The sequence below is a fragment of the Euphorbia lathyris genome, chromosome 1, assembly GCF_963576675.1.
Source record: "Euphorbia lathyris chromosome 1, ddEupLath1.1, whole genome shotgun sequence".
Lineage (NCBI taxonomy): Eukaryota > Viridiplantae > Streptophyta > Magnoliopsida > Malpighiales > Euphorbiaceae > Euphorbia > Euphorbia lathyris.
In genome coordinates this window covers 132,467,165-132,487,896 of record NC_088910.1, presented here as the reverse complement: position 1 = coordinate 132,487,896, position 20,732 = coordinate 132,467,165, and the positions used below count along the sequence as shown (strand labels likewise).

Here is a 20,732-nt window from a genome sequence, read left to right as displayed (position 1 = left end):
TTATTTAATTTTTTTTTCACCATGGCGTGCACGTTTTCGAGGCGGGCCCAAACTTTTTTGCAACGTGCATTTTTTAATTATTTAATTTTTTTTTTTCACCATGGCGTGCACGTTTTCGAGGCGGGGGTCAGTGTTTGGGGTCCGGGGGCTTGTGCATGCACGTGAAGGATGAGCATACGGGAGAAAGGGGCGCCCAGTATGGAATATATGCTTAGTTTTTGCATGGGATGACGGGTGCGATCATACCAGCACTAATGCACCGGATCCCATCAGAACTCCGAAGTGAAACGTACTTGGGCGAAAGTAGTACTAAGATGGGTGACCTCTTGGGAAGTCCTCGTGTTGCACCCCCAAACTTTTTTGCAACGTGCATTTTTTAATTATTTAATTTTTTTTTCACCATGGCGTGCACGTTTTCGAGGCGGACCCAAACTTTTTTGCAACGTGCATTTTTTAATTATTTAATTTTTTTTCACCATGGCGTGCACGTTTTCGAGGCGGGGGTCAGTGTTTGGGGTCCGGGGGCTTGTGCATGCACGTGAAGGATGAGCATACGGGAGAAAGGGGCGCCCAGTATGGAATATATGCTTAGTTTTTGCATGGGATGACGGGTGCGATCGTACCAGCACTAATGCACCGGATCCCATCAGAACTCCGAATTTAAACGTGCTTGGGCGAGAGTAGTACTAAGATGGGTGACCTCTTGAGAAGTCCTCGTGTTGCACCCCCAAAATTTTTGCAACGTGTATTTTTTAATTATTTAATTTTTTTTTCACCATGGCGTGCACGTTTTCGAGGCGGGCCCAAACTTTTTTGCAACGTGCATTTTTTAATTATTTAATTTTTTTTTTCACCATGGCGTGCACGTTTTCGAGGCGGGGGTCAGTGTTTGGGGTCCGGGGGCTTGTGCATGCACGTGAAGGATGAGCATACGGGAGAAAGGGGCGCCCAGTATTGAATATATGCTTAGTTTTTGCATGGGATGACGGGTGCGATCATACCAGCACTAATGCACCGGATCCCATCAGAACTCCGAAGTTAAACGTGCTTGGGCGAGAGTAGTACTAAGATGGGTGACCTCTTGGGAAGTCCTCGTGTTGCACCCCCAAACTTTTTTGCAACGTGCATTTTTTAATTATTTAATTTTTTTTTTCACCATGGCGTGCACGTTTTCGAGGCGGGGGTCAGTGTTTAGGGTCCGGGGGCTTGTGCATGCACGTGAAGGATGAGTATACGGGAGAAAGGGGCGCCCAGTATGGAATATATGCTTAGTTTTTGCATGGGATGACGGGTGCGATCATACCAGCACTAATGCACCGGATCCCATCAGAACTCCGAAGTGAAACGTACTTGGGCGAAAGTAGTACTAAGATGGGTGACCTCTTGGGAAGTCCTCGTGTTGCACCCCCAAACTTTTTTGCAACGTGGATTTTTTAATTATTTAATTTTTTTTTCACCATGGCGTGCACGTTTTCGAGGCGGACCCAAACTTTTTTGCAACGTGCATTTTTTAATTATTTAATTTTTTTTCACCATGGCGTGCACGTTTTCGAGGCGGGGGTCAGTGTTTGGGGTCCGGGGGCTTGTGCATGCACGTGAAGGATGAGCATACGGGAGAAAGGGGCGCCCAGTATGGAATATATGCTTAGTTTTTGCATGGGATGACGGGTGCGATCATACCAGCACTAATGCACCGGATCCCATCAGAACTCCGAAGTTAAACGTGCTTGGGCGAGAGTAGTACTAAGATGGGTGACCTCTTGGGAAGTCCTCGTGTTGCACCCCCAAACTTTTTTGCAACGTGCATTTTTTAATTATTTAATTTTTTTTTTTCACCATGGCGTGCACGTTTTCGAGGCGGGGGTCAGTGTTTAGGGTCCGGGGGCTTGTGCATGCACGTGAAGGATGAGCATACGGGAGAAAGGGGCGCCCAGTATGGAATATATGCTTAGTTTTTGCATGGGATGAAGGGTGCGATCATACCAGCACTAATGCACCGGATCCCATCAGAACTCCGAAGCTAAACGTGCTTGGGTGAGAGTAGTACTAAGATGGGTGACCTCTTGGGAAGTCCTCGTGTTGCACCCCCAAACTTTTTTGCAACGTGCATTTTTTAATTATTTAATTTTTTTTTCACCATGGCGTGCACGTTTTCGAGGCGGACCCAAACTTTTTTGCAACGTGCATTTTTTAATTATTTAATTTTTTTTTCACCATGGCGTGCACGTTTTCGAGGCGGGCCCAAACTTTTTTGCAACGTGCATTTTTTAATTATTTAATTTTTCTTTTCACCATGGCGTGCACGTTTTTGAGGCGGGGGTCAGTGTTTGGGGTCCGGGGGCTTGTGCATGCACGTGAAGGATGAGCATACGGGAGAAAGGGGCGCCCAGTATGGAATATATGCTTAGTTTTTGCATGGGATGACGGGTGCGATCATACCAGCACTAATGCACCGGATCCCATCAGAACTCCGAAGTGAAACGTACTTGGGCGAAAGTAGTACTAAGATGGGTGACCTCTTGGGAAGTCCTCGTGTTGTACCCCCAAACTTTTTTGCAACGTGCATTTTTTAATTATTTAATTTTTTTTTCACCATGGCGTGCACGTTTTCGAGGCGGGGGTCAGTGTTTAGGGTCCGGGGGCTTGTGCATGCACGTGAAGGATGAGCATACGGGAGAAAGGGGCGCCCAGTATGGAATATATGCTTAGTTTTTGCATGGGATGAAGGGTGCGATCATACCAGCACTAATGCACCGGATCCCATCAGAACTCCGAAGCTAAACGTGCTTGGGTGAGAGTAGTACTAAGATGGGTGACCTCTTGGGAAGTCCTCGTGTTGCACCCCCAAACTTTTTTGCAACGTGCATTTTTTAATTATTTAATTTTTTTTTCACCATGGCGTGCACGTTTTCGAGGCGGACCCAAACTTTTTTGCAACGTGCATTTTTTAATTATTTAATTTTTTTTTCACCATGGCGTGCACGTTTTCGAGGCGGGCCCAAACTTTTTTGCAACGTGCATTTTTTAATTATTTAATTTTTCTTTTCACCATGGCGTGCACGTTTTTGAGGCGGGGGTCAGTGTTTGGGGTCCGGGGGCTTGTGCATGCACGTGAAGGATGAGCATACGGGAGAAAGGGGCGCCCAGTATGGAATATATGCTTAGTTTTTGCATGGGATGACGGGTGCGATCATACCAGCACTAATGCACCGGATCCCATCAGAACTCCGAAGTGAAACGTACTTGGGCGAAAGTAGTACTAAGATGGGTGACCTCTTGGGAAGTCCTCGTGTTGTACCCCCAAACTTTTTTGCAACGTGCATTTTTTAATTATTTAATTTTTTTTTCACCATGGCGTGCACGTTTTCGAGGCGGACCCAAACTTTTTTGCAACGTGCATTTTTTAATTATTTAATTTTTTTTCACCATGGCGTGTACGTTTTCGAGGCGGGGGTCAGTGTTTGGGGTCCGGGGGCTTGTGCATGCACGTGAAGGATGAGCATACGGGAGAAAGGGGCGCCCAGTATGGAATATATGCTTAGTTTTTGCATGGGATGACGGGTGCGATCATACCAGCACTAATGCACCGGATCCCATCAGAACTCCGAATTTAAACGTGCTTGGGCGAGAGTAGTACTAAGATGGGTGACCTCTTGGGAAGTCCTCGTGTTGCACCCCCAAAATTTTTGCAACGTGTATTTTTTAATTATTTAATTTTTTTTTCACCATGGCGTGCAAGTTTTCGAGGCGGGCCCAAACTTTTTTGCAACGTGCATTTTTTAATTATTTAATTTTTTTTTTCACCATGGCGTGCACGTTTTCGAGGCGGGGGTCAGTGTTTGGGGTCCGGGGGCTTGTGCATGCACGTGAAGGATGAGCATACGGGAGAAAGGGGCGCCCAGTATGGAATATATGCTTAGTTTTTGCATGGGATGACGGGTGCGATCATACCAGCACTAATGCACCGGATCCCATCAGAACTCCGAAGTCAAACGTGCTTGGGCGAGAGTAGTACTAAGATGGGTGACCTCTTGGGAAGTCCTCGTGTTGCACCCCCAAACTTTTTTGCAACGTGCATTTTTTAATTATTTAATTTTTTTTTCACCATGGCGTGCACGTTTTCGAGGCGGGGGTCAGTGTTTAGGGTCCGGGGGCTTGTGCATGCACGTGAAGGATGAGCATACGGGAGAAAGGGGCGCCCAGTATGGAATATATGCTTAGTTTTTGCATTGGGTGAAGGGTGCGATCATACCAGCACTAATGCACCGGATCCCATCAGAACTCCGAAGTTATACGTGCTTGGGTGAGAGTAGTACTAAGATGGGTGACCTCTTGGGAAGTCCTCGTGTTGCACCCCCAAACTTTTTTGCAACGTGCATTTTTTAATTATTTAATTTTTTTTTCACCATGGCGTGCACGTTTTCGAGGCGGGCCCAAAGTTTTTTGCAACGTGCATTTTTTAATTATTTAATTTTTTTTTTCACCATGGCGTGCACGTTTTCGAGGCGGGGGTCAGTGTTTGGGGTCCGGGGGCTTGTGCTTGCACGTGAAGGATGAGCATACGGGAGAAAGGGGCGCCCAGTATGGAATATATGCTTAGTTTTTGCATGGGATGACGGGTGCGATCATACCAGCACTAATGCACCGGATCCCATCAGAACTCCGAAATTAAACGTGCTTGGGCGAGAGTAGTACTAAGATGGGTGACCTCTTGGGAAGTCCTCGTGTTGCACCCCCAAAATTTTTGCAACGTGTATTTTTTAATTATTTAATTTTTTTTTCACCATGGCGTGCACGTTTTCGAGGCGGGCCCAAACTTTTTTGCAACGTGCATTTTTTAATTATTTAATTTTTTTTTTCACCATGGCATGCACGTTTTCGAGGCGGGGGTCAGTGTTTGGGGTCCGGGGGCTTGTGCATGCACGTGAAGGATGAGCATACGGGAGAAAGGGGTGCCCAGTATGGAATATATGCTTAGTTTTTGCATGGGATGACGGGTGCGATCATACCAGCACTAATGCACCGGATCCCATCAGAACTCCGAAGTTAAACGTGCTTGGGCGAGAGTAGTACTAATATGGGTGACCTCTTGGGAAGTCCTCGTGTTGCACCCCCAAACTTTTTTGCAACGTGCATTTTTTAATTATTTAATTTTTTTTTTCACCATGGCGTGCACGTTTACGAGGCGGGGTCAGTGTTTGGGGTCCGGGGGCTTGTGCATGCACGTGAAGGATGAGCATACGGGAGAAAGGGGCGCCCAGTATGGAATATATGCTTAGTTTTTGCATGGGATGACGGGTGCGATCATACCAGCACTAATGCACCGGATCCCATCAGAACTCCGAAGTTAAACGTGCTTGGGCGAGAGTAGTACTAAGATGGGTGACCTCTTGGGAAGTCCTCGTGTTGCACCCCCAAACTTTTTTGCAACGTGCATTTTTTAATTATTTAATTTTTTTTTCACCATGGCGTGCACGTTTTCGAGGCGGGCCCAAACTTTTTTGCAACGTGCATTTTTTAATTATTTAATTTTTTTTTTTCACCATGGCGTGCACGTTTTCGAGGCGGGGGTCAGTGTTTGGGGTCCGGGGGCTTGTGCATGCACGTGAAGGATGAGCATACGGGAGAAAGGGGCGCCCAGTATGGAATATATGCTTAGTTTTTGCATGGGATGACGGGTGCGATCATACCAGCACTAATGCACCGGATCCCATCAGAACTCCGAAGTGAAACGTACTTGGGCGAAAGTAGTACTAAGATGGGTGACCTCTTGGGAAGTCCTCGTGTTGCACCCCCAAACTTTTTTGCAACGTGCATTTTTTAATTATTTAATTTTTTTTTCACCATGGCGTGCACGTTTTCGAGGCGGACCCAAACTTTTTTGCAACGTGCATTTTTTAATTATTTAATTTTTTTTCACCATGGCGTGCACGTTTTCGAGGCGGGGGTCAGTGTTTGGGGTCCGGGGGCTTGTGCATGCACGTGAAGGATGAGCATACGGGAGAAAGGGGCGCCCAGTATGGAATATATGCTTAGTTTTTGCATGGGATGACGGGTGCGATCGTACCAGCACTAATGCACCGGATCCCATCAGAACTCCGAATTTAAACGTGCTTGGGCGAGAGTAGTACTAAGATGGGTGACCTCTTGAGAAGTCCTCGTGTTGCACCCCCAAAATTTTTGCAACGTGTATTTTTTAATTATTTAATTTTTTTTTCACCATGGCGTGCACGTTTTCGAGGCGGGCCCAAACTTTTTTGCAACGTGCATTTTTTAATTATTTAATTTTTTTTTTCACCATGGCGTGCACGTTTTCGAGGCGGGGGTCAGTGTTTGGGGTCCGGGGGCTTGTGCATGCACGTGAAGGATGAGCATACGGGAGAAAGGGGCGCCCAGTATTGAATATATGCTTAGTTTTTGCATGGGATGACGGGTGCGATCATACCAGCACTAATGCACCGGATCCCATCAGAACTCCGAAGTTAAACGTGCTTGGGCGAGAGTAGTACTAAGATGGGTGACCTCTTGGGAAGTCCTCGTGTTGCACCCCGAAACTTTTTTGCAACGTGCATTTTTTAATTATTTAATTTTTTTTTTTCACCATGGCGTGCACGTTTTCGAGGCGGGGGTCAGTGTTTAGGGTCCGGGGGCTTGTGCATGCACGTGAAGGATGAGTATACGGGAGAAAGGGGCGCCCAGTATGGAATATATGCTTAGTTTTTGCATGGGATGACGGGTGCGATCATACCAGCACTAATGCACCGGATCCCATCAGAACTCCGAAGTGAAACGTACTTGGGCGAAAGTAGTACTAAGATGGGTGACCTCTTGGGAAGTCCTCGTGTTGCACCCCCAAACTTTTTTGCAACGTGGATTTTTTAATTATTTAATTTTTTTTTCACCATGGCGTGCACGTTTTCGAGGCGGACCCAAACTTTTTTGCAACGTGCATTTTTTAATTATTTAATTTTTTTTCACCATGGCGTGCACGTTTTCGAGGCGGGGGTCAGTGTTTGGGGTCCGGGGGCTTGTGCATGCACGTGAAGGATGAGCATACGGGAGAAAGGGGCGCCCAGTATGGAATATATGCTTAGTTTTTGCATGGGATGACTGGTGCGATCATACCAGCACTAATGCACCGGATCCCATCAGAACTCCGAAGTTAAACGTGCTTGGGCGAGAGTAGTACTAAGATGGGTGACCTCTTGGGAAGTCCTCGTGTTGCACCCCCAAACTTTTTTGCAACGTGCATTTTTTAATTATTTAATTTTTTTTTTCACCATGGCGTGCACGTTTTCGAGGCGGGGGTCAGTGTTTAGGGTCCGGGGGCTTGTGCATGCACGTGAAGGATGAGCATACGGGAGAAAGGGGCGCCCAGTATGGAATATATGCTTAGTTTTTGCATGGGATGAAGGGTGCGATCATACCAGCACTAATGCACCGGATCCCATCAGAACTCCGAAGCTAAACGTGCTTGGGTGAGAGTAGTACTAAGATGGGTGACCTCTTGGGAAGTCCTCGTGTTGCACCCCCAAACTTTTTTGCAACGTGCATTTTTTAATTATTTAATTTTTTTTTCACCATGGCGTGCACGTTTTCGAGGCGGACCCAAACTTTTTTGCAACGTGCATTTTTTAATTATTTAATTTTTTTTTCACCATGGCGTGCACGTTTTCGAGGCGGGCCCAAACTTTTTTGCAACGTGCATTTTTTAATTATTTAATTTTTTTTTTTTACCATGGCGTGCACGTTTTCGAGGCGGGGGTCAGTGTTTGGGGTCCGGGGGCTTGTGCATGCACGTGAGGGAGAGCATACGGGAGAAAGGGGCGCCCAGTATGGAATATATGCTTAGTTTTTGCATGGGATGACGGGTGCGATCATACCAGCACTAATGCACCGGATCCCATCAGAACTCCGAAGTGAAACGTACTTGGGCGAAAGTAGTACTAAGATGGGTGACCTCTTGGGAAGTCCTCGTGTTGTACCCCCAAACTTTTTTGCAACGTGCATTTTTTAATTATTTAATTTTTTTTTCACCATGGCGTGCACGTTTTCGAGGCGGACCCAAACTTTTTTGCAACGTGCATTTTTTAATTATTTAATTTTTTTTCACCATGGCGTGTACGTTTTCGAGGCGGGGGTCAGTGTTTGGGGTCCGGGGGCTTGTGCATGCACGTGAAGGATGAGCATACGGGAGAAAGGGGCGCCCAGTATGGAATATATGCTTAGTTTTTGCATGGGATGACGGGTGCGATCATACCAGCACTAATGCACCGGATCCCATCAGAACTCCGAATTTAAACGTGCTTGGGCGAGAGTAGTACTAAGATGGGTGACCTCTTGGGAAGTCCTCGTGTTGCACCCCCAAAATTTTTGCAACGTGTATTTTTTAATTATTTAATTTTTTTTTCACCATGGCGTGCAAGTTTTCGAGGCGGGCCCAAACTTTTTTGCAACGTGCATTTTTTAATTATTTAATTTTTTTTTTCACCATGGCGTGCACGTTTTCGAGGCGGGGGTCAGTGTTTGGGGTCCGGGGGCTTGTGCATGCACGTGAAGGATGAGCATACGGGAGAAAGGGGCGCCCAGTATGGAATATATGCTTAGTTTTTGCATGGGATGACGGGTGCGATCATACCAGCACTAATGCACCGGATCCCATCAGAACTCCGAAGTTAAACGTGCTTGGGCGAGAGTAGTACTAAGATGGGTGACCTCTTGGGAAGTCCTCGTGTTGCACCCCCAAACTTTTTTGCAACGTGCATTTTTTAATTATTTAATTTTTTTTTCACCATGGCGTGCACGTTTTCGAGGCGGGGGTCAGTGTTTAGGGTCCGGGGGCTTGTGCATGCACGTGAAGGATGAGCATACGGGAGAAAGGGGCGCCCAGTATGGAATATATGCTTAGTTTTTGCATTGGGTGAAGGGTGCGATCATACCAGCACTAATGCACCGGATCCCATCAGAACTCCGAAGTTATACGTGCTTGGGTGAGAGTAGTACTAAGATGGGTGACCTCTTGGGAAGTCCTCGTGTTGCACCCCCAAACTTTTTTGCAACGTGCATTTTTTAATTATTTAATTTTTTTTTCACCATGGCGTGCACGTTTTCGAGGCGGGCCCAAAGTTTTTTGCAACGTGCATTTTTTAATTATTTAATTTTTTTTTTCACCATGGCGTGCACGTTTTCGAGGCGGGGGTCAGTGTTTGGGGTCCGGGGGCTTGTGCTTGAACGTGAAGGATGAGCATACGGGAGAAAGGGGCGCCCAGTATGGAATATATGCTTAGTTTTTGCATGGGATGACGGGTGCGATCATACCAGCACTAATGCACCGGATCCCATCAGAACTCCGAAATTAAACGTGCTTGGGCGAGAGTAGTACTAAGATGGGTGACCTCTTGGGAAGTCCTCGTGTTGCACCCCCAAAATTTTTGCAACGTGTATTTTTTAATTATTTAATTTTTTTTTCACCATGGCGTGCACGTTTTCGAGGCGGGCCCAAACTTTTTTGCAACGTGCATTTTTTAATTATTTAATTTTTTTTTTCACCATGGCGTGCACGTTTTCGAGGCGGGGGTCAGTGTTTGGGGTCCGGGGGCTTGTGCATGCACGTGAAGGATGAGCATACGGGAGAAAGGGGTGCCCAGTATGGAATATATGCTTAGTTTTTGCATGGGATGACGGGTGCGATCATACCAGCACTAATGCACCGGATCCCATCAGAACTCCGAAGTTAAACGTGCTTGGGCGAGAGTAGTACTAATATGGGTGACCTCTTGGGAAGTCCTCGTGTTGCACCCCCAAACTTTTTTGCAACGTGCATTTTTTAATTATTTAATTTTTTTTTTCACCATGGCGTGCACGTTTACGAGGCGGGGTCAGTGTTTGGGGTCCGGGGGCTTGTGCATGCACGTGAAGGATGAGCATACGGGAGAAAGGGGCGCCCAGTATGGAATATATGCTTAGTTTTTGCATGGGATGACGGGTGCGATCATACCAGCACTAATGCACCGGATCCCATCAGAACTCCGAAGTTAAACGTGCTTGGGCGAGAGTAGTACTAAGATGGGTGACCTCTTGGGAAGTCCTCGTGTTGCACCCCCAAACTTTTTTGCAACGTGCATTTTTTAATTATTTAATTTTTTTTTCACCATGGCGTGCACGTTTTCGAGGCGGGCCCAAACTTTTTTGCAACGTGCATTTTTTAATTATTTAATTTTTTTTTTCACCATGGCGTGCACGTTTTCGAGGCGGGGGTTAGTGTTTGGGGTCCGGGGGCTTGTGCATGCACGTGAAGGATGAGCATACGGGAGAAAGGGGCGCCCAGTATGGAATATATGCTTAGTTTTTGCATGGGATGAAGGGTGCGATCATACCATCACTAATGCACCGGATCCCATCAGAACTCCGAAGTTAAACGTGCTTGGGCGAGAGTAGTACTAAGATGGGTGACCTCTTGGGAAGTCCTCGTGTTGCACCCCCAAACTTTTTTGCAACGTGCATTTTTTAATTATTTAATTTTTTTTTCACCATGGCGTGCACGTTTTCGAGGCGGGCCCAAACTTTTTTGCAACGTGCATTTTTTAATTATTTAATTTTTTTTTCACCATGGCGTGCACGTTTTCGAGGCGGGGGTCAGTGTTTGGGGTCCGGGGGCTTGTGCATGCACGTGAAGGATGAGCATACGGGAGAAAGGGGCGCCCAGTATGGAATATATGCTTAGTTTTTGCATGGGATGAAGGGTGCGATCATACCATCACTAATGCACCGGATCCCATCAGAACTCCGAAGTTAAACGTGCTTGGGTGAGAGTAGTACTAAGATGGGTGACCTCTTGGGAAGTCCTCGTGTTGCACCCCCAAACTTTTTTGCAACGTGCATTTTTTAATTATTTAATTTTTTTTTTCACCATGGCGTGCACGTTTTCGAGGCGGGGGTCAGTGTTTGGGGTCCGGGGGCTTGTGCATGCACATGAAGGATGAGCATACGGGAGAAAGGGGCGCCCAGTATGGAATATATACTTAGTTTTTGCATGGGATGAAGGGTGCGATCATACCAGCACTAATGCACCGGATCCCATCAGAACTCCGAAGTTAAACGCGCTTGGGTGAGAGTAGTACTAAGATGGGTGACCTCTTGGGAAGTCCTCGTGTTGCACCCCCAAACTTTTTTGCAACGTGCATTTTTTAATTATTTAATTTTTTTTTCACCATGGCGTGCACGTTTTCGAGGCGGGCCCAAACTTTTTTGCAACGTGCATTTTTTAATTATTTAATTTTTTTTTTCACCATGGCGTGCACGTTTTCGAGGCGGGGGTCAGTGTTTGGGGTCCGGGGGCTTGTGCATGCACGTGAAGGATGAGCATACGGGAGAAAGGGGCGCCCAGTATGGAATATATGCTTAGTTTTTGCATGGGATGACGGGTGCGATCATACCAGCACTAATGCACCGGATCCCATCAGAACTCCGAAGTTAAACGTGCTTGGGCGAGAGTAGTACTAAGATGGGTGACCTCTTGGGAAGTCCTCGTGTTGCACCCCCAAACTTTTTTGCAACGTGCATTTTTTAATTATTTAATTTTTTTTTCACCATGGCGTGCACGTTTTCGAGGCGGGGGTCAGTGTTTAGGGTCCGGGGGCTTGTGCATGCACGTGAAGGATGAGCATACGGGAGAAAGGGGCGCCCAGTATGGAATATATGCTTAGTTTTTGCATTGGGTGAAGGGTGCGATCATACCAGCACTAATGCACCGGATCCCATCAGAACTCCGAAGTTATACGTGCTTGGGTGAGAGTAGTACTAAGATGGGTGACCTCTTGGGAAGTCCTCGTGTTGCACCCCCAAACTTTTTTGCAACGTGCATTTTTTAATTATTTAATTTTTTTTTCACCATGGCGTGCACGTTTTCGAGGCGGGCCCAAAGTTTTTTGCAACGTGCATTTTTTAATTATTTAATTTTTTTTTCACCATGGCGTGCACGTTTTCGAGGCGGGGGTCAGTGTTTGGGGTCCGGGGGCTTGTGCTTGCACGTGAAGGATGAGCATACGGGAGAAAGGGGCGCCCAGTATGGAATATATGCTTAGTTTTTGCATGGGATGACGGGTGCGATCATACCAGCACTAATGCACCGGATCCCATCAGAACTCCGAAGTTAAACGTGCTTGGGTGAGAGTAGTACTAAGATGGGTGACCTCTTGGGAAGTCCTCGTGTTGCACCCCCAAACTTTTTTGCAACGTGCATTTTTTAATTATTTAATTTTTTTTTCACCATGGCGTGCACGTTTTCGAGGCGGGGGTCAGTGTTTAGGGTCCGGGGGCTTGTGCATGCACGTGAAGGATGAGCATACGGGAGAAAGGGGCGCCCAGTATGGAATATATGCTTAGTTTTTGCATTGGGTGAAGGGTGCGATCATACCAGCACTAATGCACCGGATCCCATCAGAACTCCGAAGTTATACGTGCTTGGGTGAGAGTAGTACTAAGATGGGTGACCTCTTGGGAAGTCCTCGTGTTGCACCCCCAAACTTTTTTGCAACGTGCATTTTTTAATTATTTAATTTTTTTTTCACCATGGCGTGCACGTTTTCGAGGCGGGCCCAAAGTTTTTTGCAACGTGCATTTTTTAATTATTTAATTTTTTTTTTCACCATGGCGTGCACGTTTTCGAGGCGGGGGTCAGTGTTTGGGGTCCGGGGGCTTGTGCTTGCACGTGAAGGATGAGCATACGGGAGAAAGGGGCGCCCAGTATGGAATATATGCTTAGTTTTTGCATGGGATGACGGGTGCGATCATACTAGCACTAATGCACCGGATCCCATCAGAACTCCGAAATTAAACGTGCTTGGGCGAGAGTAGTACTAAGATGGGTGACCTCTTGGGAAGTCCTCGTGTTGCACCCCCAAAATTTTTGCAACGTGTATTTTTTAATTATTTAATTTTTTTTTCACCATGGCGTGCACGTTTTCGAGGCGGGCCCAAACCTTTTTGCAACGTGCATTTTTTAATTATTTAATTTTTTTTTTCACCATGGCGTGCACGTTTTCGAGGCGGGGGTCAGTGTTTGGGGTCCGGGGGCTTGTGCATGCACGTGAAGGATGAGCATACGGGAGAAAGGGGTGCCCAGTATGGAATATATGCTTAGTTTTTGCATGGGATGACGGGTGCGATCATACCAGCACTAATGCACCGGATCCCATCAGAACTCCGAAGTTAAACGTGCTTGGGCGAGAGTAGTACTAATATGGGTGACCTCTTGGGAAGTCCTCGTGTTGCACCCCCAAACTTTTTTGCAACGTGCATTTTTTAATTATTTAATTTTTTTTTTCACCATGGCGTGCACGTTTACGAGGCGGGGTCAGTGTTTGGGGTCCGGGGGCTTGTGCATGCACGTGAAGGATGAGCATACGGGAGACAGGGGCGCCCAGTATGGAATATATGCTTAGTTTTTGCATGGGATGACGGGTGCGATCATACCAGCACTAATGCACCGGATCCCATCAGAACTCCGAAGTTAAACGTGCTTGGGCGAGAGTAGTACTAAGATGGGTGACCTCTTGGGAAGTCCTCGTGTTGCACCCCCAAACTTTTTTGCAACGTGCATTTTTTAATTATTTAATTTTTTTTTCACCATGGCGTGCACGTTTTCGAGGCGGGCCCAAACTTTTTTGCAACGTGCATTTTTTAATTATTTAATTTTTTTTTTCACCATGGCGTGCACGTTTTCGAGGCGGGGGTCAGTGTTTGGGGTCCGGGGGCTTGTGCATGCACGTGAAGGATGAGCATACGGGAGAAAGGGGCGCCCAGTATGGAATATATGCTTAGTTTTTGCATGGGATGAAGGGTGCGATCATACCATCACTAATGCACCGGATCCCATCAGAACTCCGAAGTTAAACGTGCTTGGGTGAGAGTAGTACTAAGATGGGTGACCTCTTGGGAAGTCCTCGTGTTGCACCCCCAAACTTTTTTGCAACGTGCATTTTTTAATTATTTAATTTTTTTTTTCACCATGGCGTGCACGTTTTCGAGGCGGGGGTCAGTGTTTGGGGTCCGGGGGCTTGTGCATGCACATGAAGGATGAGCATACGGGAGAAAGGGGCGCCCAGTATGGAATATATACTTAGTTTTTGCATGGGATGAAGGGTGCGATCATACCAGCACTAATGCACCGGATCCCATCAGAACTCCGAAGTTAAACGTGCTTGGGTGAGAGTAGTACTAAGATGGGTGACCTCTTGGGAAGTCCTCGTGTTGCACCCCCAAACTTTTTTGCAACGTGCATTTTTTAATTATTTAATTTTTTTTTCATCATGGCGTGCACGTTTTCGAGGCGGGCCCAAACTTTTTTGCAACGTGCATTTTTTAATTATTTAATTTTTTTTTTCACCATGGCGTGCACGTTTTCGAGGCGGGGGTCAGTGTTTGGGGTCCGGGGGCTTGTGCATGCACGTGAAGGATGAGCATACGGGAGAAAGGGGCGCCCAGTATGGAATATATGCTTAGTTTTTGCATGGGATGACGGGTGCGATCATACCAGCACTAATGCACCGGATCCCATCAGAACTCCGAAGTTAAACGTGCTTGGGCGAGAGTAGTACTAAGATGGGTGACCTCTTGGGAAGTCCTCGTGTTGCACCCCCAAACTTTTTTGCAACGTGCATTTTTTAATTATTTAATTTTTTTTTCACCATGGCGTGCACGTTTTCGAGGCGGGGGTCAGTGTTTAGGGTCCGGGGGCTTGTGCATGCACGTGAAGGATGAGCATACGGGAGAAAGGGGCGCCCAGTATGGAATATATGCTTAGTTTTTGCATTGGGTGAAGGGTGCGATCATACCAGCACTAATGCACCGGATCCCATCAGAACTCCGAAGTTATACGTGCTTGGGTGAGAGTAGTACTAAGATGGGTGACCTCTTGGGAAGTCCTCGTGTTGCACCCCCAAACTTTTTTGCAACGTGCATTTTTTAATTATTTAATTTTTTTTTCACCATGGCGTGCACGTTTTCGAGGCGGGCCCAAAGTTTTTTGCAACGTGCATTTTTTAATTATTTAATTTTTTTTTCACCATGGCGTGCACGTTTTCGAGGCGGGGGTCAGTGTTTGGGGTCCGGGGGCTTGTGCTTGCACGTGAAGGATGAGCATACGGGAGAAAGGGGCGCCCAGTATGGAATATATGCTTAGTTTTTGCATGGGATGACGGGTGCGATCATACCAGCACTAATGCACCGGATCCCATCAGAACTCCGAAATTAAACGTGCTTGGGCGAGAGTAGTACTAAGATGGGTGACCTCTTGGGAAGTCCTCGTGTTGCACCCCCAAAATTTTTGCAACGTGTATTTTTTAATTATTTAATTTTTTTTTCACCATGGCGTGCACGTTTTCGAGGCGGGCCCAAACTTTTTTGCAACGTGCATTTTTTAATTATTTAATTTTTTTTTTCACCATGGCGTGCACGTTTTCGAGGCGGGGGTCAGTGTTTGGGGTCCGGGGGCTTGTGCATGCACGTGAAGGATGAGCATACGGGAGAAAGGGGTGCCCAGTATGGAATATATGCTTAGTTTTTGCATGGGATGACGGGTGCGATCATACCAGCACTAATGCACCGGATCCCATTAGAACTCCGAAGTTAAACGTGCTTGGGCGAGAGTAGTACTAATATGGGTGACCTCTTGGGAAGTCCTCGTGTTGCACCCCCAAACTTTTTTGCAACGTGCATTTTTTAATTATTTAATTTTTTTTTTCACCATGGCGTGCACGTTTACGAGGCGGGGTCAGTGTTTGGGGTCCGGGGGCTTGTGCATGCACGTGAAGGATGAGCATACGGGAGAAAGGGGCGCCCAGTATGGAATATATGCTTAGTTTTTGCATGGGATGACGGGTGCGATCATACCAGCACTAATGCACCGGATCCCATCAGAACTCCGAAGTTAAACGTGCTTGGGCGAGAGTAGTACTAAGATGGGTGACCTCTTGGGAAGTCCTCGTGTTGCACCCCCAAACTTTTTTGCAACGTGCATTTTTTAATTATTTAATTTTTTTTTCACCATGGCGTGCACGTTTTCGAGGCGGGCCCAAACTTTTTTGCAACGTGCATTTTTTAATTATTTAATTTTTTTTTCACCATGGCGTGCACGTTTTCGAGGCGGGGGTCAGTGTTTGGGGTCCGGGGGCTTGTGCATGCACGTGAAGGATGAGCATACGGGAGAAAGGGGCGCCCAGTATGGAATATATGCTTAGTTTTTGCATGGGATGAAGGGTGCGATCATACCATCACTAATGCACCGGATCCCATCAGAACTCCGAAGTTAAACGTGCTTGGGTGAGAGTAGTACTAAGATGGCTGACCTCTTGGGAAGTCCTCGTGTTGCACCCCCAAACTTTTTTGCAACGTGCATTTTTTAATTATTTAATTTTTTTTTCACCATGGCGTGCACGTTTTCGAGGCGGGGGTCAGTGTTTGGGGTCCGGGGGCTTGTGCATGCACATGAAGGATGAGCATACGGGAGAAAGGGGCGCCCAGTATGGAATATATACTTAGTTTTTGCATGGGATGAAGGGTGCGATCATACCAGCACTAATGCACCGGATCCCATCAGAACTCCGAAGTTAAACGTGCTTGGGTGAGAGTAGTACTAAGATGGGTGACCTCTTGGGAAGTCCTCGTGTTGCACCCCCAAACTTTTTTGCAACGTGCATTTTTTAATTATTTAATTTTTTTTTCATCATGGCGTGCACGTTTTCGAGGCGGGCCCAAACTTTTTTGCAACGTGCATTTTTTAATTATTTAATTTTTTTTTCACCATGGCGTGCACGTTTTCGAGGCGGGGGTCAGTGTTTGGGGTCCGGGGGCTTGTGCATGCACGTGAAGGATGAGCATACGGGAGAAAGGGGCGCCCAGTATGGAATATATGCTTAGTTTTTGCATAGGATGACGGGTGCGATCATACCAGCACTAATGCACCGGATCCCATCAGAACTCCGAAGTTAAACGTGCTTGGGCGAGAGTAGTACTAAGATGGGTGACCTCTTGGGAAGTCCTCGTGTTGCACCCCCAAACTTTTTTGCAACGTGCATTTTTTAATTATTTAATTTTTTTTTCACCATGGCGTGCACGTTTTCGAGGCGGGGGTCAGTGTTTAGGGTCCGGGGGCTTGTGCATGCACGTGAAGGATGAGCATACGGGAGAAAGGGGCGCCCAGTATGGAATATATGCTTAGTTTTTGCATTGGGTGAAGGGTGCGATCATACCAGCACTAATGCACCGGATCCCATCAGAACTCCGAAGTTATACGTGCTTGGGTGAGAGTAGTACTAAGATGGGTGACCTCTTGGGAAGTCCTCGTGTTGCACCCCCAAACTTTTTTGCAACGTGCATTTTTTAATTATTTAATTTTTTTTTCACCATGGCGTGCACGTTTTCGAGGCGGGCCCAAAGTTTTTTGCAACGTGCATTTTTTAATTATTTAATTTTTTTTTCACCATGGCGTGCACGTTTTCGAGGCGGGGGTCAGTGTTTGGGGTCCGGGGGCTTGTGCTTGCACGTGAAGGATGAGCATACGGGAGAAAGGGGCGCCCAGTATGGAATATATGCTTAGTTTTTGCATGGGATGACGGGTGCGATCATACCAGCACTAATGCACCGGATCCCATCAGAACTCCGAAATTAAACGTGCTTGGGCGAGAGTAGTACTAAGATGGGTGACCTCTTGGGAAGTCCTCGTGTTGCACCCCCAAAATTTTTGCAACGTGTATTTTTTAATTATTTAATTTTTTTTTCACCATGGCGTGCACGTTTTCGAGGCGGGCCCAAACTTTTTTGCAACGTGCATTTTTTAATTATTTAATTTTTTTTTTCACCATGGCGTGCACGTTTTCGAGGCGGGGGTCAGTGTTTGGGGTCCGGGGGCTTGTGCATGCACGTGAAGGATGAGCATACGGGAGAAAGGGGTGCCCAGTATGGAATATATGCTTAGTTTTTGCATGGGATGACGGGTGCGATCATACCAGCACTAATGCACCGGATCCCATTAGAACTCCGAAGTTAAACGTGCTTGGGCGAGAGTAGTACTAATATGGGTGACCTCTTGGGAAGTCCTCGTGTTGCACCCCCAAACTTTTTTGCAACGTGCATTTTTTAATTATTTAATTTTTTTTTTCACCATGGCGTGCACGTTTACGAGGCGGGGTCAGTGTTTGGGGTCCGGGGGCTTGTGCATGCACGTGAAGGATGAGCATACGGGAGAAAGGGGCGCCCAGTATGGAATATATGCTTAGTTTTTGCATGGGATGACGGGTGCGATCATACCAGCACTAATGCACCGGATCCCATCAGAACTCCGAAGTTAAACGTGCTTGGGCGAGAGTAGTACTAAGATGGGTGACCTCTTGGGAAGTCCTCGTGTTGCACCCCCAAACTTTTTTGCAACGTGCATTTTTTAATTATTTAATTTTTTTTTCACCATGGCGTGCACGTTTTCGAGGCGGGCCCAAACTTTTTTGCAACGTGCATTTTTTAATTATTTAATTTTTTTTTTCACCATGGCGTGCACGTTTTCGAGGCGGGGGTCAGTGTTTGGGGTCCGGGGGCTTGTGCATGCACGTGAAGGATGAGCATACGGGAGAAAGGGGCGCCCAGTATGGAATATATGCTTAGTTTTTGCATGGGATGAAGGGTGCGATCATACCATCACTAATGCACCGGATCCCATCAGAACTCCGAAGTTAAACGTGCTTGGGTGAGAGTAGTACTAAGATGGGTGACCTCTTGGGAAGTCCTCGTGTTGCACCCCCAAACTTTTTTGCAACGTGCATTTTTTAATTATTTAATTTTTTTTTCACCATGGCGTGCACGTTTTCGAGGCGGGGGTCAGTGTTTGGGGTCCGGGGGCTTGTGCATGCACATGAAGGATGAGCATACGGGAGAAAGGGGCGCCCAGTATGGAATATATACTTAGTTTTTGCATGGGATGAAGGGTGCGATCATACCAGCACTAATGCACCGGATCCCATCAGAACTCCGAAGTTAAACGTGCTTGGGTGAGAGTAGTACTAAGATGGGTGACCTCTTGGGAAGTCCTCGTGTTGCACCCCCAAACTTTTTTGCAACGTGCATTTTTTAATTATTTAATTTTTTTTTCACCATGGCGTGCACGTTTTCGAGGCGGGCCCAAACTTTTTTGCAACGTGCATTTTTTAATTATTTAATTTTTTTTTTCACCATGGCGTGCACGTTTTCGAGGCGGGGGTCAGTGTTTGGGGTCCGGGGGCTTGTGCATGCACGTGAAGGATGAGCATACGGGAGAAAGGGGCGCCCAGTATGGAATATATGCTTAGTTTTTGCATGGGATGACGGGTGCGATCATACCAGCACTAATGCACCGGATCCCATCAGAACTCCGAAATTAAACGTGCTTGGGCGAGAGTAGTACTAAGATGGGTGACCTCTTGGGAAGTCCTCGTGTTGCACCCCCAAACTTTTTTGCAACGTGCATTTTTTAATTATTTAATTTTTTTTTCACCATGGCGTGCACGTTTTCGAGGCGGGCCCAAACTTTTTTGCAACGTGCATTTTTTAATTATTTAATTTTTTTTTTCACCATGGCGTGCACGTTTTCGAGGCGGGGGTCAGTGTTGGGGTCCGGGGGCTTGTGCATGCACGTGAAGGATGAGCATACGGGAGAAAGGGGCGCCCAGTATGGAATATATGCTTAGATTTTGCATGGGATGAAGGGTGCGATCATACCAGCACTAATGCACCGGATCCCATCAGAACTCCGAAGCTAAACGTGCTTGGGTGAGAGTAGTACTAAGATGGGTGACCTCTTGGGAAGTCCTCGTGTTGCACCCCCAAACTTTTTTGCAACGTGCATTTTTTAATTATTTAATTTTTTTTTTCACCATGGCGTGCACGTTTTCGAGGCGGGCCCAAACTTTTTTACAACGTGCATTTTTTAATTATTTAATTTTTTTTTTTCACCATGGCGTGCACGTTTTCGAGGCGGGGGTCAGTGTTTGGGGTCCGGGGGCTTGTGCATGCACGTGAAGGATGAGCATACGGGAGAAAGGGGCGCCCAGTATGGAATATATGCTTAGTTTTTGCATGGGATGACGGGTGCGATCATACCAGCACTAATGCACCGGATCCCATCAGAACTCCGAAATTAAACGTGCTTGGGCGAGAGTAGTACTAAGATGGGTGACCTCTTGGGAAGTCCTCGTGTTGCACCCCCAAAATTTTTGCAACGTGTATTTTTTAATTATTTAATTTTTTTTTCACCATGGCGTGCACGTTTTTGAGGCGGGCCCAAACTTTTTTGCAACGTGCATTTTTTAATTATTTAATTTTTTTTTTCACCATGGCGTGCACGTTTTCGAGGCGTGGGTCAGTGTTTGGGGTCCGGGGGCTTGTGCAGGCACGTGAAGGATGAGCATACGGGAGAAAGGGGCGCCCAGTATGGAATATATGCTTAGTTTTTGCATGGGATGAAGGGTGCGATCATACCAGCACTAATGCACCGGATCCCATCAGAACTCCGAAGTTAAACGTGCTTGGGTGAGAGTAGTACTAAGATGGGTGACCTCTTGGGAAGTCCTCGTGTTGCACCCCCAAACTTTTTTGCAACGTGCATTTTTTAATTATTTAATTTTTTTTTCACCATGGCGTGCACGTTTTCGAGGCGGGCCCAAACTTTTTTGCAACGTGCATTTTTTAATTATTTAATTTTTTTTTCA

The 20,732-nt window shown here is 46.6% G+C and overlaps 58 non-coding genes across 58 annotated transcripts; all 58 read left to right on the top strand.

Annotated features, from left to right (window-relative positions):
* Nucleotides 1-232: 232 nt before the first annotated feature.
* LOC136215300 (5S ribosomal RNA) lies at nt 233-351 on the top strand. Its single transcript, XR_010682344.1, has one exon. It is a non-coding gene; the product is annotated as a 5S ribosomal RNA (ribosomal RNA).
* Nucleotides 352-609: 258 nt separating this feature from the next.
* On the top strand, nt 610-728 carry LOC136215150 (5S ribosomal RNA). Its single transcript, XR_010682199.1, has one exon. It is a non-coding gene; the product is annotated as a 5S ribosomal RNA (ribosomal RNA).
* Nucleotides 729-987: 259 nt separating this feature from the next.
* LOC136211303 (5S ribosomal RNA) lies at nt 988-1,106 on the top strand. The gene has a single exon (XR_010678512.1). It is a non-coding gene; the product is annotated as a 5S ribosomal RNA (ribosomal RNA).
* Nucleotides 1,107-1,289: 183 nt separating this feature from the next.
* Nucleotides 1,290-1,408, top strand: LOC136215298 (5S ribosomal RNA). Its single transcript, XR_010682343.1, has one exon. It is a non-coding gene; the product is annotated as a 5S ribosomal RNA (ribosomal RNA).
* A 258-nt stretch (nt 1,409-1,666) lies between these two features.
* On the top strand, nt 1,667-1,785 carry LOC136211301 (5S ribosomal RNA). The gene has a single exon (XR_010678510.1). It is a non-coding gene; the product is annotated as a 5S ribosomal RNA (ribosomal RNA).
* Nucleotides 1,786-1,969: 184 nt separating this feature from the next.
* LOC136213576 (5S ribosomal RNA) lies at nt 1,970-2,088 on the top strand. The gene has a single exon (XR_010680679.1). It is a non-coding gene; the product is annotated as a 5S ribosomal RNA (ribosomal RNA).
* A 337-nt stretch (nt 2,089-2,425) lies between these two features.
* On the top strand, nt 2,426-2,544 carry LOC136215581 (5S ribosomal RNA). The gene has a single exon (XR_010682619.1). It is a non-coding gene; the product is annotated as a 5S ribosomal RNA (ribosomal RNA).
* A 182-nt stretch (nt 2,545-2,726) lies between these two features.
* Nucleotides 2,727-2,845, top strand: LOC136213575 (5S ribosomal RNA). The gene has a single exon (XR_010680678.1). It is a non-coding gene; the product is annotated as a 5S ribosomal RNA (ribosomal RNA).
* Nucleotides 2,846-3,182: 337 nt separating this feature from the next.
* LOC136215579 (5S ribosomal RNA) lies at nt 3,183-3,301 on the top strand. Its single transcript, XR_010682617.1, has one exon. It is a non-coding gene; the product is annotated as a 5S ribosomal RNA (ribosomal RNA).
* Nucleotides 3,302-3,559: 258 nt separating this feature from the next.
* On the top strand, nt 3,560-3,678 carry LOC136214004 (5S ribosomal RNA). Its single transcript, XR_010681101.1, has one exon. It is a non-coding gene; the product is annotated as a 5S ribosomal RNA (ribosomal RNA).
* A 259-nt stretch (nt 3,679-3,937) lies between these two features.
* LOC136212170 (5S ribosomal RNA) lies at nt 3,938-4,056 on the top strand. Its single transcript, XR_010679341.1, has one exon. It is a non-coding gene; the product is annotated as a 5S ribosomal RNA (ribosomal RNA).
* A 182-nt stretch (nt 4,057-4,238) lies between these two features.
* Nucleotides 4,239-4,357, top strand: LOC136215036 (5S ribosomal RNA). The gene has a single exon (XR_010682092.1). It is a non-coding gene; the product is annotated as a 5S ribosomal RNA (ribosomal RNA).
* A 260-nt stretch (nt 4,358-4,617) lies between these two features.
* Nucleotides 4,618-4,736, top strand: LOC136213710 (5S ribosomal RNA). Its single transcript, XR_010680810.1, has one exon. It is a non-coding gene; the product is annotated as a 5S ribosomal RNA (ribosomal RNA).
* Nucleotides 4,737-4,995: 259 nt separating this feature from the next.
* LOC136212384 (5S ribosomal RNA) lies at nt 4,996-5,114 on the top strand. The gene has a single exon (XR_010679545.1). It is a non-coding gene; the product is annotated as a 5S ribosomal RNA (ribosomal RNA).
* A 182-nt stretch (nt 5,115-5,296) lies between these two features.
* Nucleotides 5,297-5,415, top strand: LOC136211300 (5S ribosomal RNA). The gene has a single exon (XR_010678509.1). It is a non-coding gene; the product is annotated as a 5S ribosomal RNA (ribosomal RNA).
* A 261-nt stretch (nt 5,416-5,676) lies between these two features.
* LOC136215297 (5S ribosomal RNA) lies at nt 5,677-5,795 on the top strand. The gene has a single exon (XR_010682342.1). It is a non-coding gene; the product is annotated as a 5S ribosomal RNA (ribosomal RNA).
* A 258-nt stretch (nt 5,796-6,053) lies between these two features.
* Nucleotides 6,054-6,172, top strand: LOC136215149 (5S ribosomal RNA). The gene has a single exon (XR_010682198.1). It is a non-coding gene; the product is annotated as a 5S ribosomal RNA (ribosomal RNA).
* Nucleotides 6,173-6,431: 259 nt separating this feature from the next.
* Nucleotides 6,432-6,550, top strand: LOC136211299 (5S ribosomal RNA). Its single transcript, XR_010678508.1, has one exon. It is a non-coding gene; the product is annotated as a 5S ribosomal RNA (ribosomal RNA).
* A 184-nt stretch (nt 6,551-6,734) lies between these two features.
* Nucleotides 6,735-6,853, top strand: LOC136215296 (5S ribosomal RNA). Its single transcript, XR_010682341.1, has one exon. It is a non-coding gene; the product is annotated as a 5S ribosomal RNA (ribosomal RNA).
* A 258-nt stretch (nt 6,854-7,111) lies between these two features.
* LOC136212334 (5S ribosomal RNA) lies at nt 7,112-7,230 on the top strand. Its single transcript, XR_010679497.1, has one exon. It is a non-coding gene; the product is annotated as a 5S ribosomal RNA (ribosomal RNA).
* A 183-nt stretch (nt 7,231-7,413) lies between these two features.
* LOC136213574 (5S ribosomal RNA) lies at nt 7,414-7,532 on the top strand. Its single transcript, XR_010680677.1, has one exon. It is a non-coding gene; the product is annotated as a 5S ribosomal RNA (ribosomal RNA).
* Nucleotides 7,533-7,869: 337 nt separating this feature from the next.
* LOC136215578 (5S ribosomal RNA) lies at nt 7,870-7,988 on the top strand. Its single transcript, XR_010682616.1, has one exon. It is a non-coding gene; the product is annotated as a 5S ribosomal RNA (ribosomal RNA).
* Nucleotides 7,989-8,246: 258 nt separating this feature from the next.
* On the top strand, nt 8,247-8,365 carry LOC136214003 (5S ribosomal RNA). Its single transcript, XR_010681099.1, has one exon. It is a non-coding gene; the product is annotated as a 5S ribosomal RNA (ribosomal RNA).
* A 259-nt stretch (nt 8,366-8,624) lies between these two features.
* On the top strand, nt 8,625-8,743 carry LOC136211297 (5S ribosomal RNA). Its single transcript, XR_010678507.1, has one exon. It is a non-coding gene; the product is annotated as a 5S ribosomal RNA (ribosomal RNA).
* Nucleotides 8,744-8,925: 182 nt separating this feature from the next.
* On the top strand, nt 8,926-9,044 carry LOC136215035 (5S ribosomal RNA). The gene has a single exon (XR_010682091.1). It is a non-coding gene; the product is annotated as a 5S ribosomal RNA (ribosomal RNA).
* A 260-nt stretch (nt 9,045-9,304) lies between these two features.
* On the top strand, nt 9,305-9,423 carry LOC136213708 (5S ribosomal RNA). The gene has a single exon (XR_010680808.1). It is a non-coding gene; the product is annotated as a 5S ribosomal RNA (ribosomal RNA).
* Nucleotides 9,424-9,682: 259 nt separating this feature from the next.
* On the top strand, nt 9,683-9,801 carry LOC136212383 (5S ribosomal RNA). The gene has a single exon (XR_010679544.1). It is a non-coding gene; the product is annotated as a 5S ribosomal RNA (ribosomal RNA).
* A 182-nt stretch (nt 9,802-9,983) lies between these two features.
* On the top strand, nt 9,984-10,102 carry LOC136211296 (5S ribosomal RNA). Its single transcript, XR_010678506.1, has one exon. It is a non-coding gene; the product is annotated as a 5S ribosomal RNA (ribosomal RNA).
* A 260-nt stretch (nt 10,103-10,362) lies between these two features.
* Nucleotides 10,363-10,481, top strand: LOC136214115 (5S ribosomal RNA). The gene has a single exon (XR_010681212.1). It is a non-coding gene; the product is annotated as a 5S ribosomal RNA (ribosomal RNA).
* A 259-nt stretch (nt 10,482-10,740) lies between these two features.
* Nucleotides 10,741-10,859, top strand: LOC136215099 (5S ribosomal RNA). The gene has a single exon (XR_010682151.1). It is a non-coding gene; the product is annotated as a 5S ribosomal RNA (ribosomal RNA).
* A 183-nt stretch (nt 10,860-11,042) lies between these two features.
* Nucleotides 11,043-11,161, top strand: LOC136214692 (5S ribosomal RNA). Its single transcript, XR_010681769.1, has one exon. It is a non-coding gene; the product is annotated as a 5S ribosomal RNA (ribosomal RNA).
* Nucleotides 11,162-11,421: 260 nt separating this feature from the next.
* LOC136211295 (5S ribosomal RNA) lies at nt 11,422-11,540 on the top strand. Its single transcript, XR_010678505.1, has one exon. It is a non-coding gene; the product is annotated as a 5S ribosomal RNA (ribosomal RNA).
* Nucleotides 11,541-11,722: 182 nt separating this feature from the next.
* LOC136215034 (5S ribosomal RNA) lies at nt 11,723-11,841 on the top strand. Its single transcript, XR_010682090.1, has one exon. It is a non-coding gene; the product is annotated as a 5S ribosomal RNA (ribosomal RNA).
* A 259-nt stretch (nt 11,842-12,100) lies between these two features.
* Nucleotides 12,101-12,219, top strand: LOC136213196 (5S ribosomal RNA). Its single transcript, XR_010680322.1, has one exon. It is a non-coding gene; the product is annotated as a 5S ribosomal RNA (ribosomal RNA).
* Nucleotides 12,220-12,401: 182 nt separating this feature from the next.
* Nucleotides 12,402-12,520, top strand: LOC136215033 (5S ribosomal RNA). Its single transcript, XR_010682089.1, has one exon. It is a non-coding gene; the product is annotated as a 5S ribosomal RNA (ribosomal RNA).
* A 260-nt stretch (nt 12,521-12,780) lies between these two features.
* LOC136214700 (5S ribosomal RNA) lies at nt 12,781-12,899 on the top strand. The gene has a single exon (XR_010681777.1). It is a non-coding gene; the product is annotated as a 5S ribosomal RNA (ribosomal RNA).
* Nucleotides 12,900-13,158: 259 nt separating this feature from the next.
* LOC136212382 (5S ribosomal RNA) lies at nt 13,159-13,277 on the top strand. The gene has a single exon (XR_010679542.1). It is a non-coding gene; the product is annotated as a 5S ribosomal RNA (ribosomal RNA).
* Nucleotides 13,278-13,459: 182 nt separating this feature from the next.
* On the top strand, nt 13,460-13,578 carry LOC136211294 (5S ribosomal RNA). The gene has a single exon (XR_010678504.1). It is a non-coding gene; the product is annotated as a 5S ribosomal RNA (ribosomal RNA).
* Nucleotides 13,579-13,838: 260 nt separating this feature from the next.
* On the top strand, nt 13,839-13,957 carry LOC136215098 (5S ribosomal RNA). Its single transcript, XR_010682150.1, has one exon. It is a non-coding gene; the product is annotated as a 5S ribosomal RNA (ribosomal RNA).
* Nucleotides 13,958-14,140: 183 nt separating this feature from the next.
* Nucleotides 14,141-14,259, top strand: LOC136213195 (5S ribosomal RNA). Its single transcript, XR_010680321.1, has one exon. It is a non-coding gene; the product is annotated as a 5S ribosomal RNA (ribosomal RNA).
* Nucleotides 14,260-14,519: 260 nt separating this feature from the next.
* On the top strand, nt 14,520-14,638 carry LOC136211293 (5S ribosomal RNA). Its single transcript, XR_010678503.1, has one exon. It is a non-coding gene; the product is annotated as a 5S ribosomal RNA (ribosomal RNA).
* A 182-nt stretch (nt 14,639-14,820) lies between these two features.
* LOC136215032 (5S ribosomal RNA) lies at nt 14,821-14,939 on the top strand. Its single transcript, XR_010682088.1, has one exon. It is a non-coding gene; the product is annotated as a 5S ribosomal RNA (ribosomal RNA).
* A 259-nt stretch (nt 14,940-15,198) lies between these two features.
* On the top strand, nt 15,199-15,317 carry LOC136213707 (5S ribosomal RNA). Its single transcript, XR_010680807.1, has one exon. It is a non-coding gene; the product is annotated as a 5S ribosomal RNA (ribosomal RNA).
* A 259-nt stretch (nt 15,318-15,576) lies between these two features.
* On the top strand, nt 15,577-15,695 carry LOC136213409 (5S ribosomal RNA). The gene has a single exon (XR_010680522.1). It is a non-coding gene; the product is annotated as a 5S ribosomal RNA (ribosomal RNA).
* Nucleotides 15,696-15,877: 182 nt separating this feature from the next.
* On the top strand, nt 15,878-15,996 carry LOC136211292 (5S ribosomal RNA). Its single transcript, XR_010678502.1, has one exon. It is a non-coding gene; the product is annotated as a 5S ribosomal RNA (ribosomal RNA).
* A 259-nt stretch (nt 15,997-16,255) lies between these two features.
* LOC136215574 (5S ribosomal RNA) lies at nt 16,256-16,374 on the top strand. The gene has a single exon (XR_010682612.1). It is a non-coding gene; the product is annotated as a 5S ribosomal RNA (ribosomal RNA).
* Nucleotides 16,375-16,556: 182 nt separating this feature from the next.
* LOC136213194 (5S ribosomal RNA) lies at nt 16,557-16,675 on the top strand. Its single transcript, XR_010680320.1, has one exon. It is a non-coding gene; the product is annotated as a 5S ribosomal RNA (ribosomal RNA).
* Nucleotides 16,676-16,934: 259 nt separating this feature from the next.
* Nucleotides 16,935-17,053, top strand: LOC136211291 (5S ribosomal RNA). The gene has a single exon (XR_010678501.1). It is a non-coding gene; the product is annotated as a 5S ribosomal RNA (ribosomal RNA).
* A 182-nt stretch (nt 17,054-17,235) lies between these two features.
* On the top strand, nt 17,236-17,354 carry LOC136215031 (5S ribosomal RNA). Its single transcript, XR_010682087.1, has one exon. It is a non-coding gene; the product is annotated as a 5S ribosomal RNA (ribosomal RNA).
* A 259-nt stretch (nt 17,355-17,613) lies between these two features.
* LOC136213706 (5S ribosomal RNA) lies at nt 17,614-17,732 on the top strand. Its single transcript, XR_010680806.1, has one exon. It is a non-coding gene; the product is annotated as a 5S ribosomal RNA (ribosomal RNA).
* Nucleotides 17,733-17,991: 259 nt separating this feature from the next.
* On the top strand, nt 17,992-18,110 carry LOC136213408 (5S ribosomal RNA). The gene has a single exon (XR_010680521.1). It is a non-coding gene; the product is annotated as a 5S ribosomal RNA (ribosomal RNA).
* A 182-nt stretch (nt 18,111-18,292) lies between these two features.
* Nucleotides 18,293-18,411, top strand: LOC136211289 (5S ribosomal RNA). The gene has a single exon (XR_010678499.1). It is a non-coding gene; the product is annotated as a 5S ribosomal RNA (ribosomal RNA).
* Nucleotides 18,412-18,671: 260 nt separating this feature from the next.
* On the top strand, nt 18,672-18,790 carry LOC136215097 (5S ribosomal RNA). Its single transcript, XR_010682149.1, has one exon. It is a non-coding gene; the product is annotated as a 5S ribosomal RNA (ribosomal RNA).
* A 182-nt stretch (nt 18,791-18,972) lies between these two features.
* LOC136213193 (5S ribosomal RNA) lies at nt 18,973-19,091 on the top strand. The gene has a single exon (XR_010680319.1). It is a non-coding gene; the product is annotated as a 5S ribosomal RNA (ribosomal RNA).
* Nucleotides 19,092-19,351: 260 nt separating this feature from the next.
* LOC136213704 (5S ribosomal RNA) lies at nt 19,352-19,470 on the top strand. The gene has a single exon (XR_010680804.1). It is a non-coding gene; the product is annotated as a 5S ribosomal RNA (ribosomal RNA).
* A 259-nt stretch (nt 19,471-19,729) lies between these two features.
* On the top strand, nt 19,730-19,848 carry LOC136213572 (5S ribosomal RNA). Its single transcript, XR_010680675.1, has one exon. It is a non-coding gene; the product is annotated as a 5S ribosomal RNA (ribosomal RNA).
* Nucleotides 19,849-20,110: 262 nt separating this feature from the next.
* Nucleotides 20,111-20,229, top strand: LOC136213703 (5S ribosomal RNA). Its single transcript, XR_010680803.1, has one exon. It is a non-coding gene; the product is annotated as a 5S ribosomal RNA (ribosomal RNA).
* A 259-nt stretch (nt 20,230-20,488) lies between these two features.
* LOC136213191 (5S ribosomal RNA) lies at nt 20,489-20,607 on the top strand. The gene has a single exon (XR_010680317.1). It is a non-coding gene; the product is annotated as a 5S ribosomal RNA (ribosomal RNA).
* The last annotated feature ends 125 nt before the right edge of the window (nt 20,608-20,732 follow it).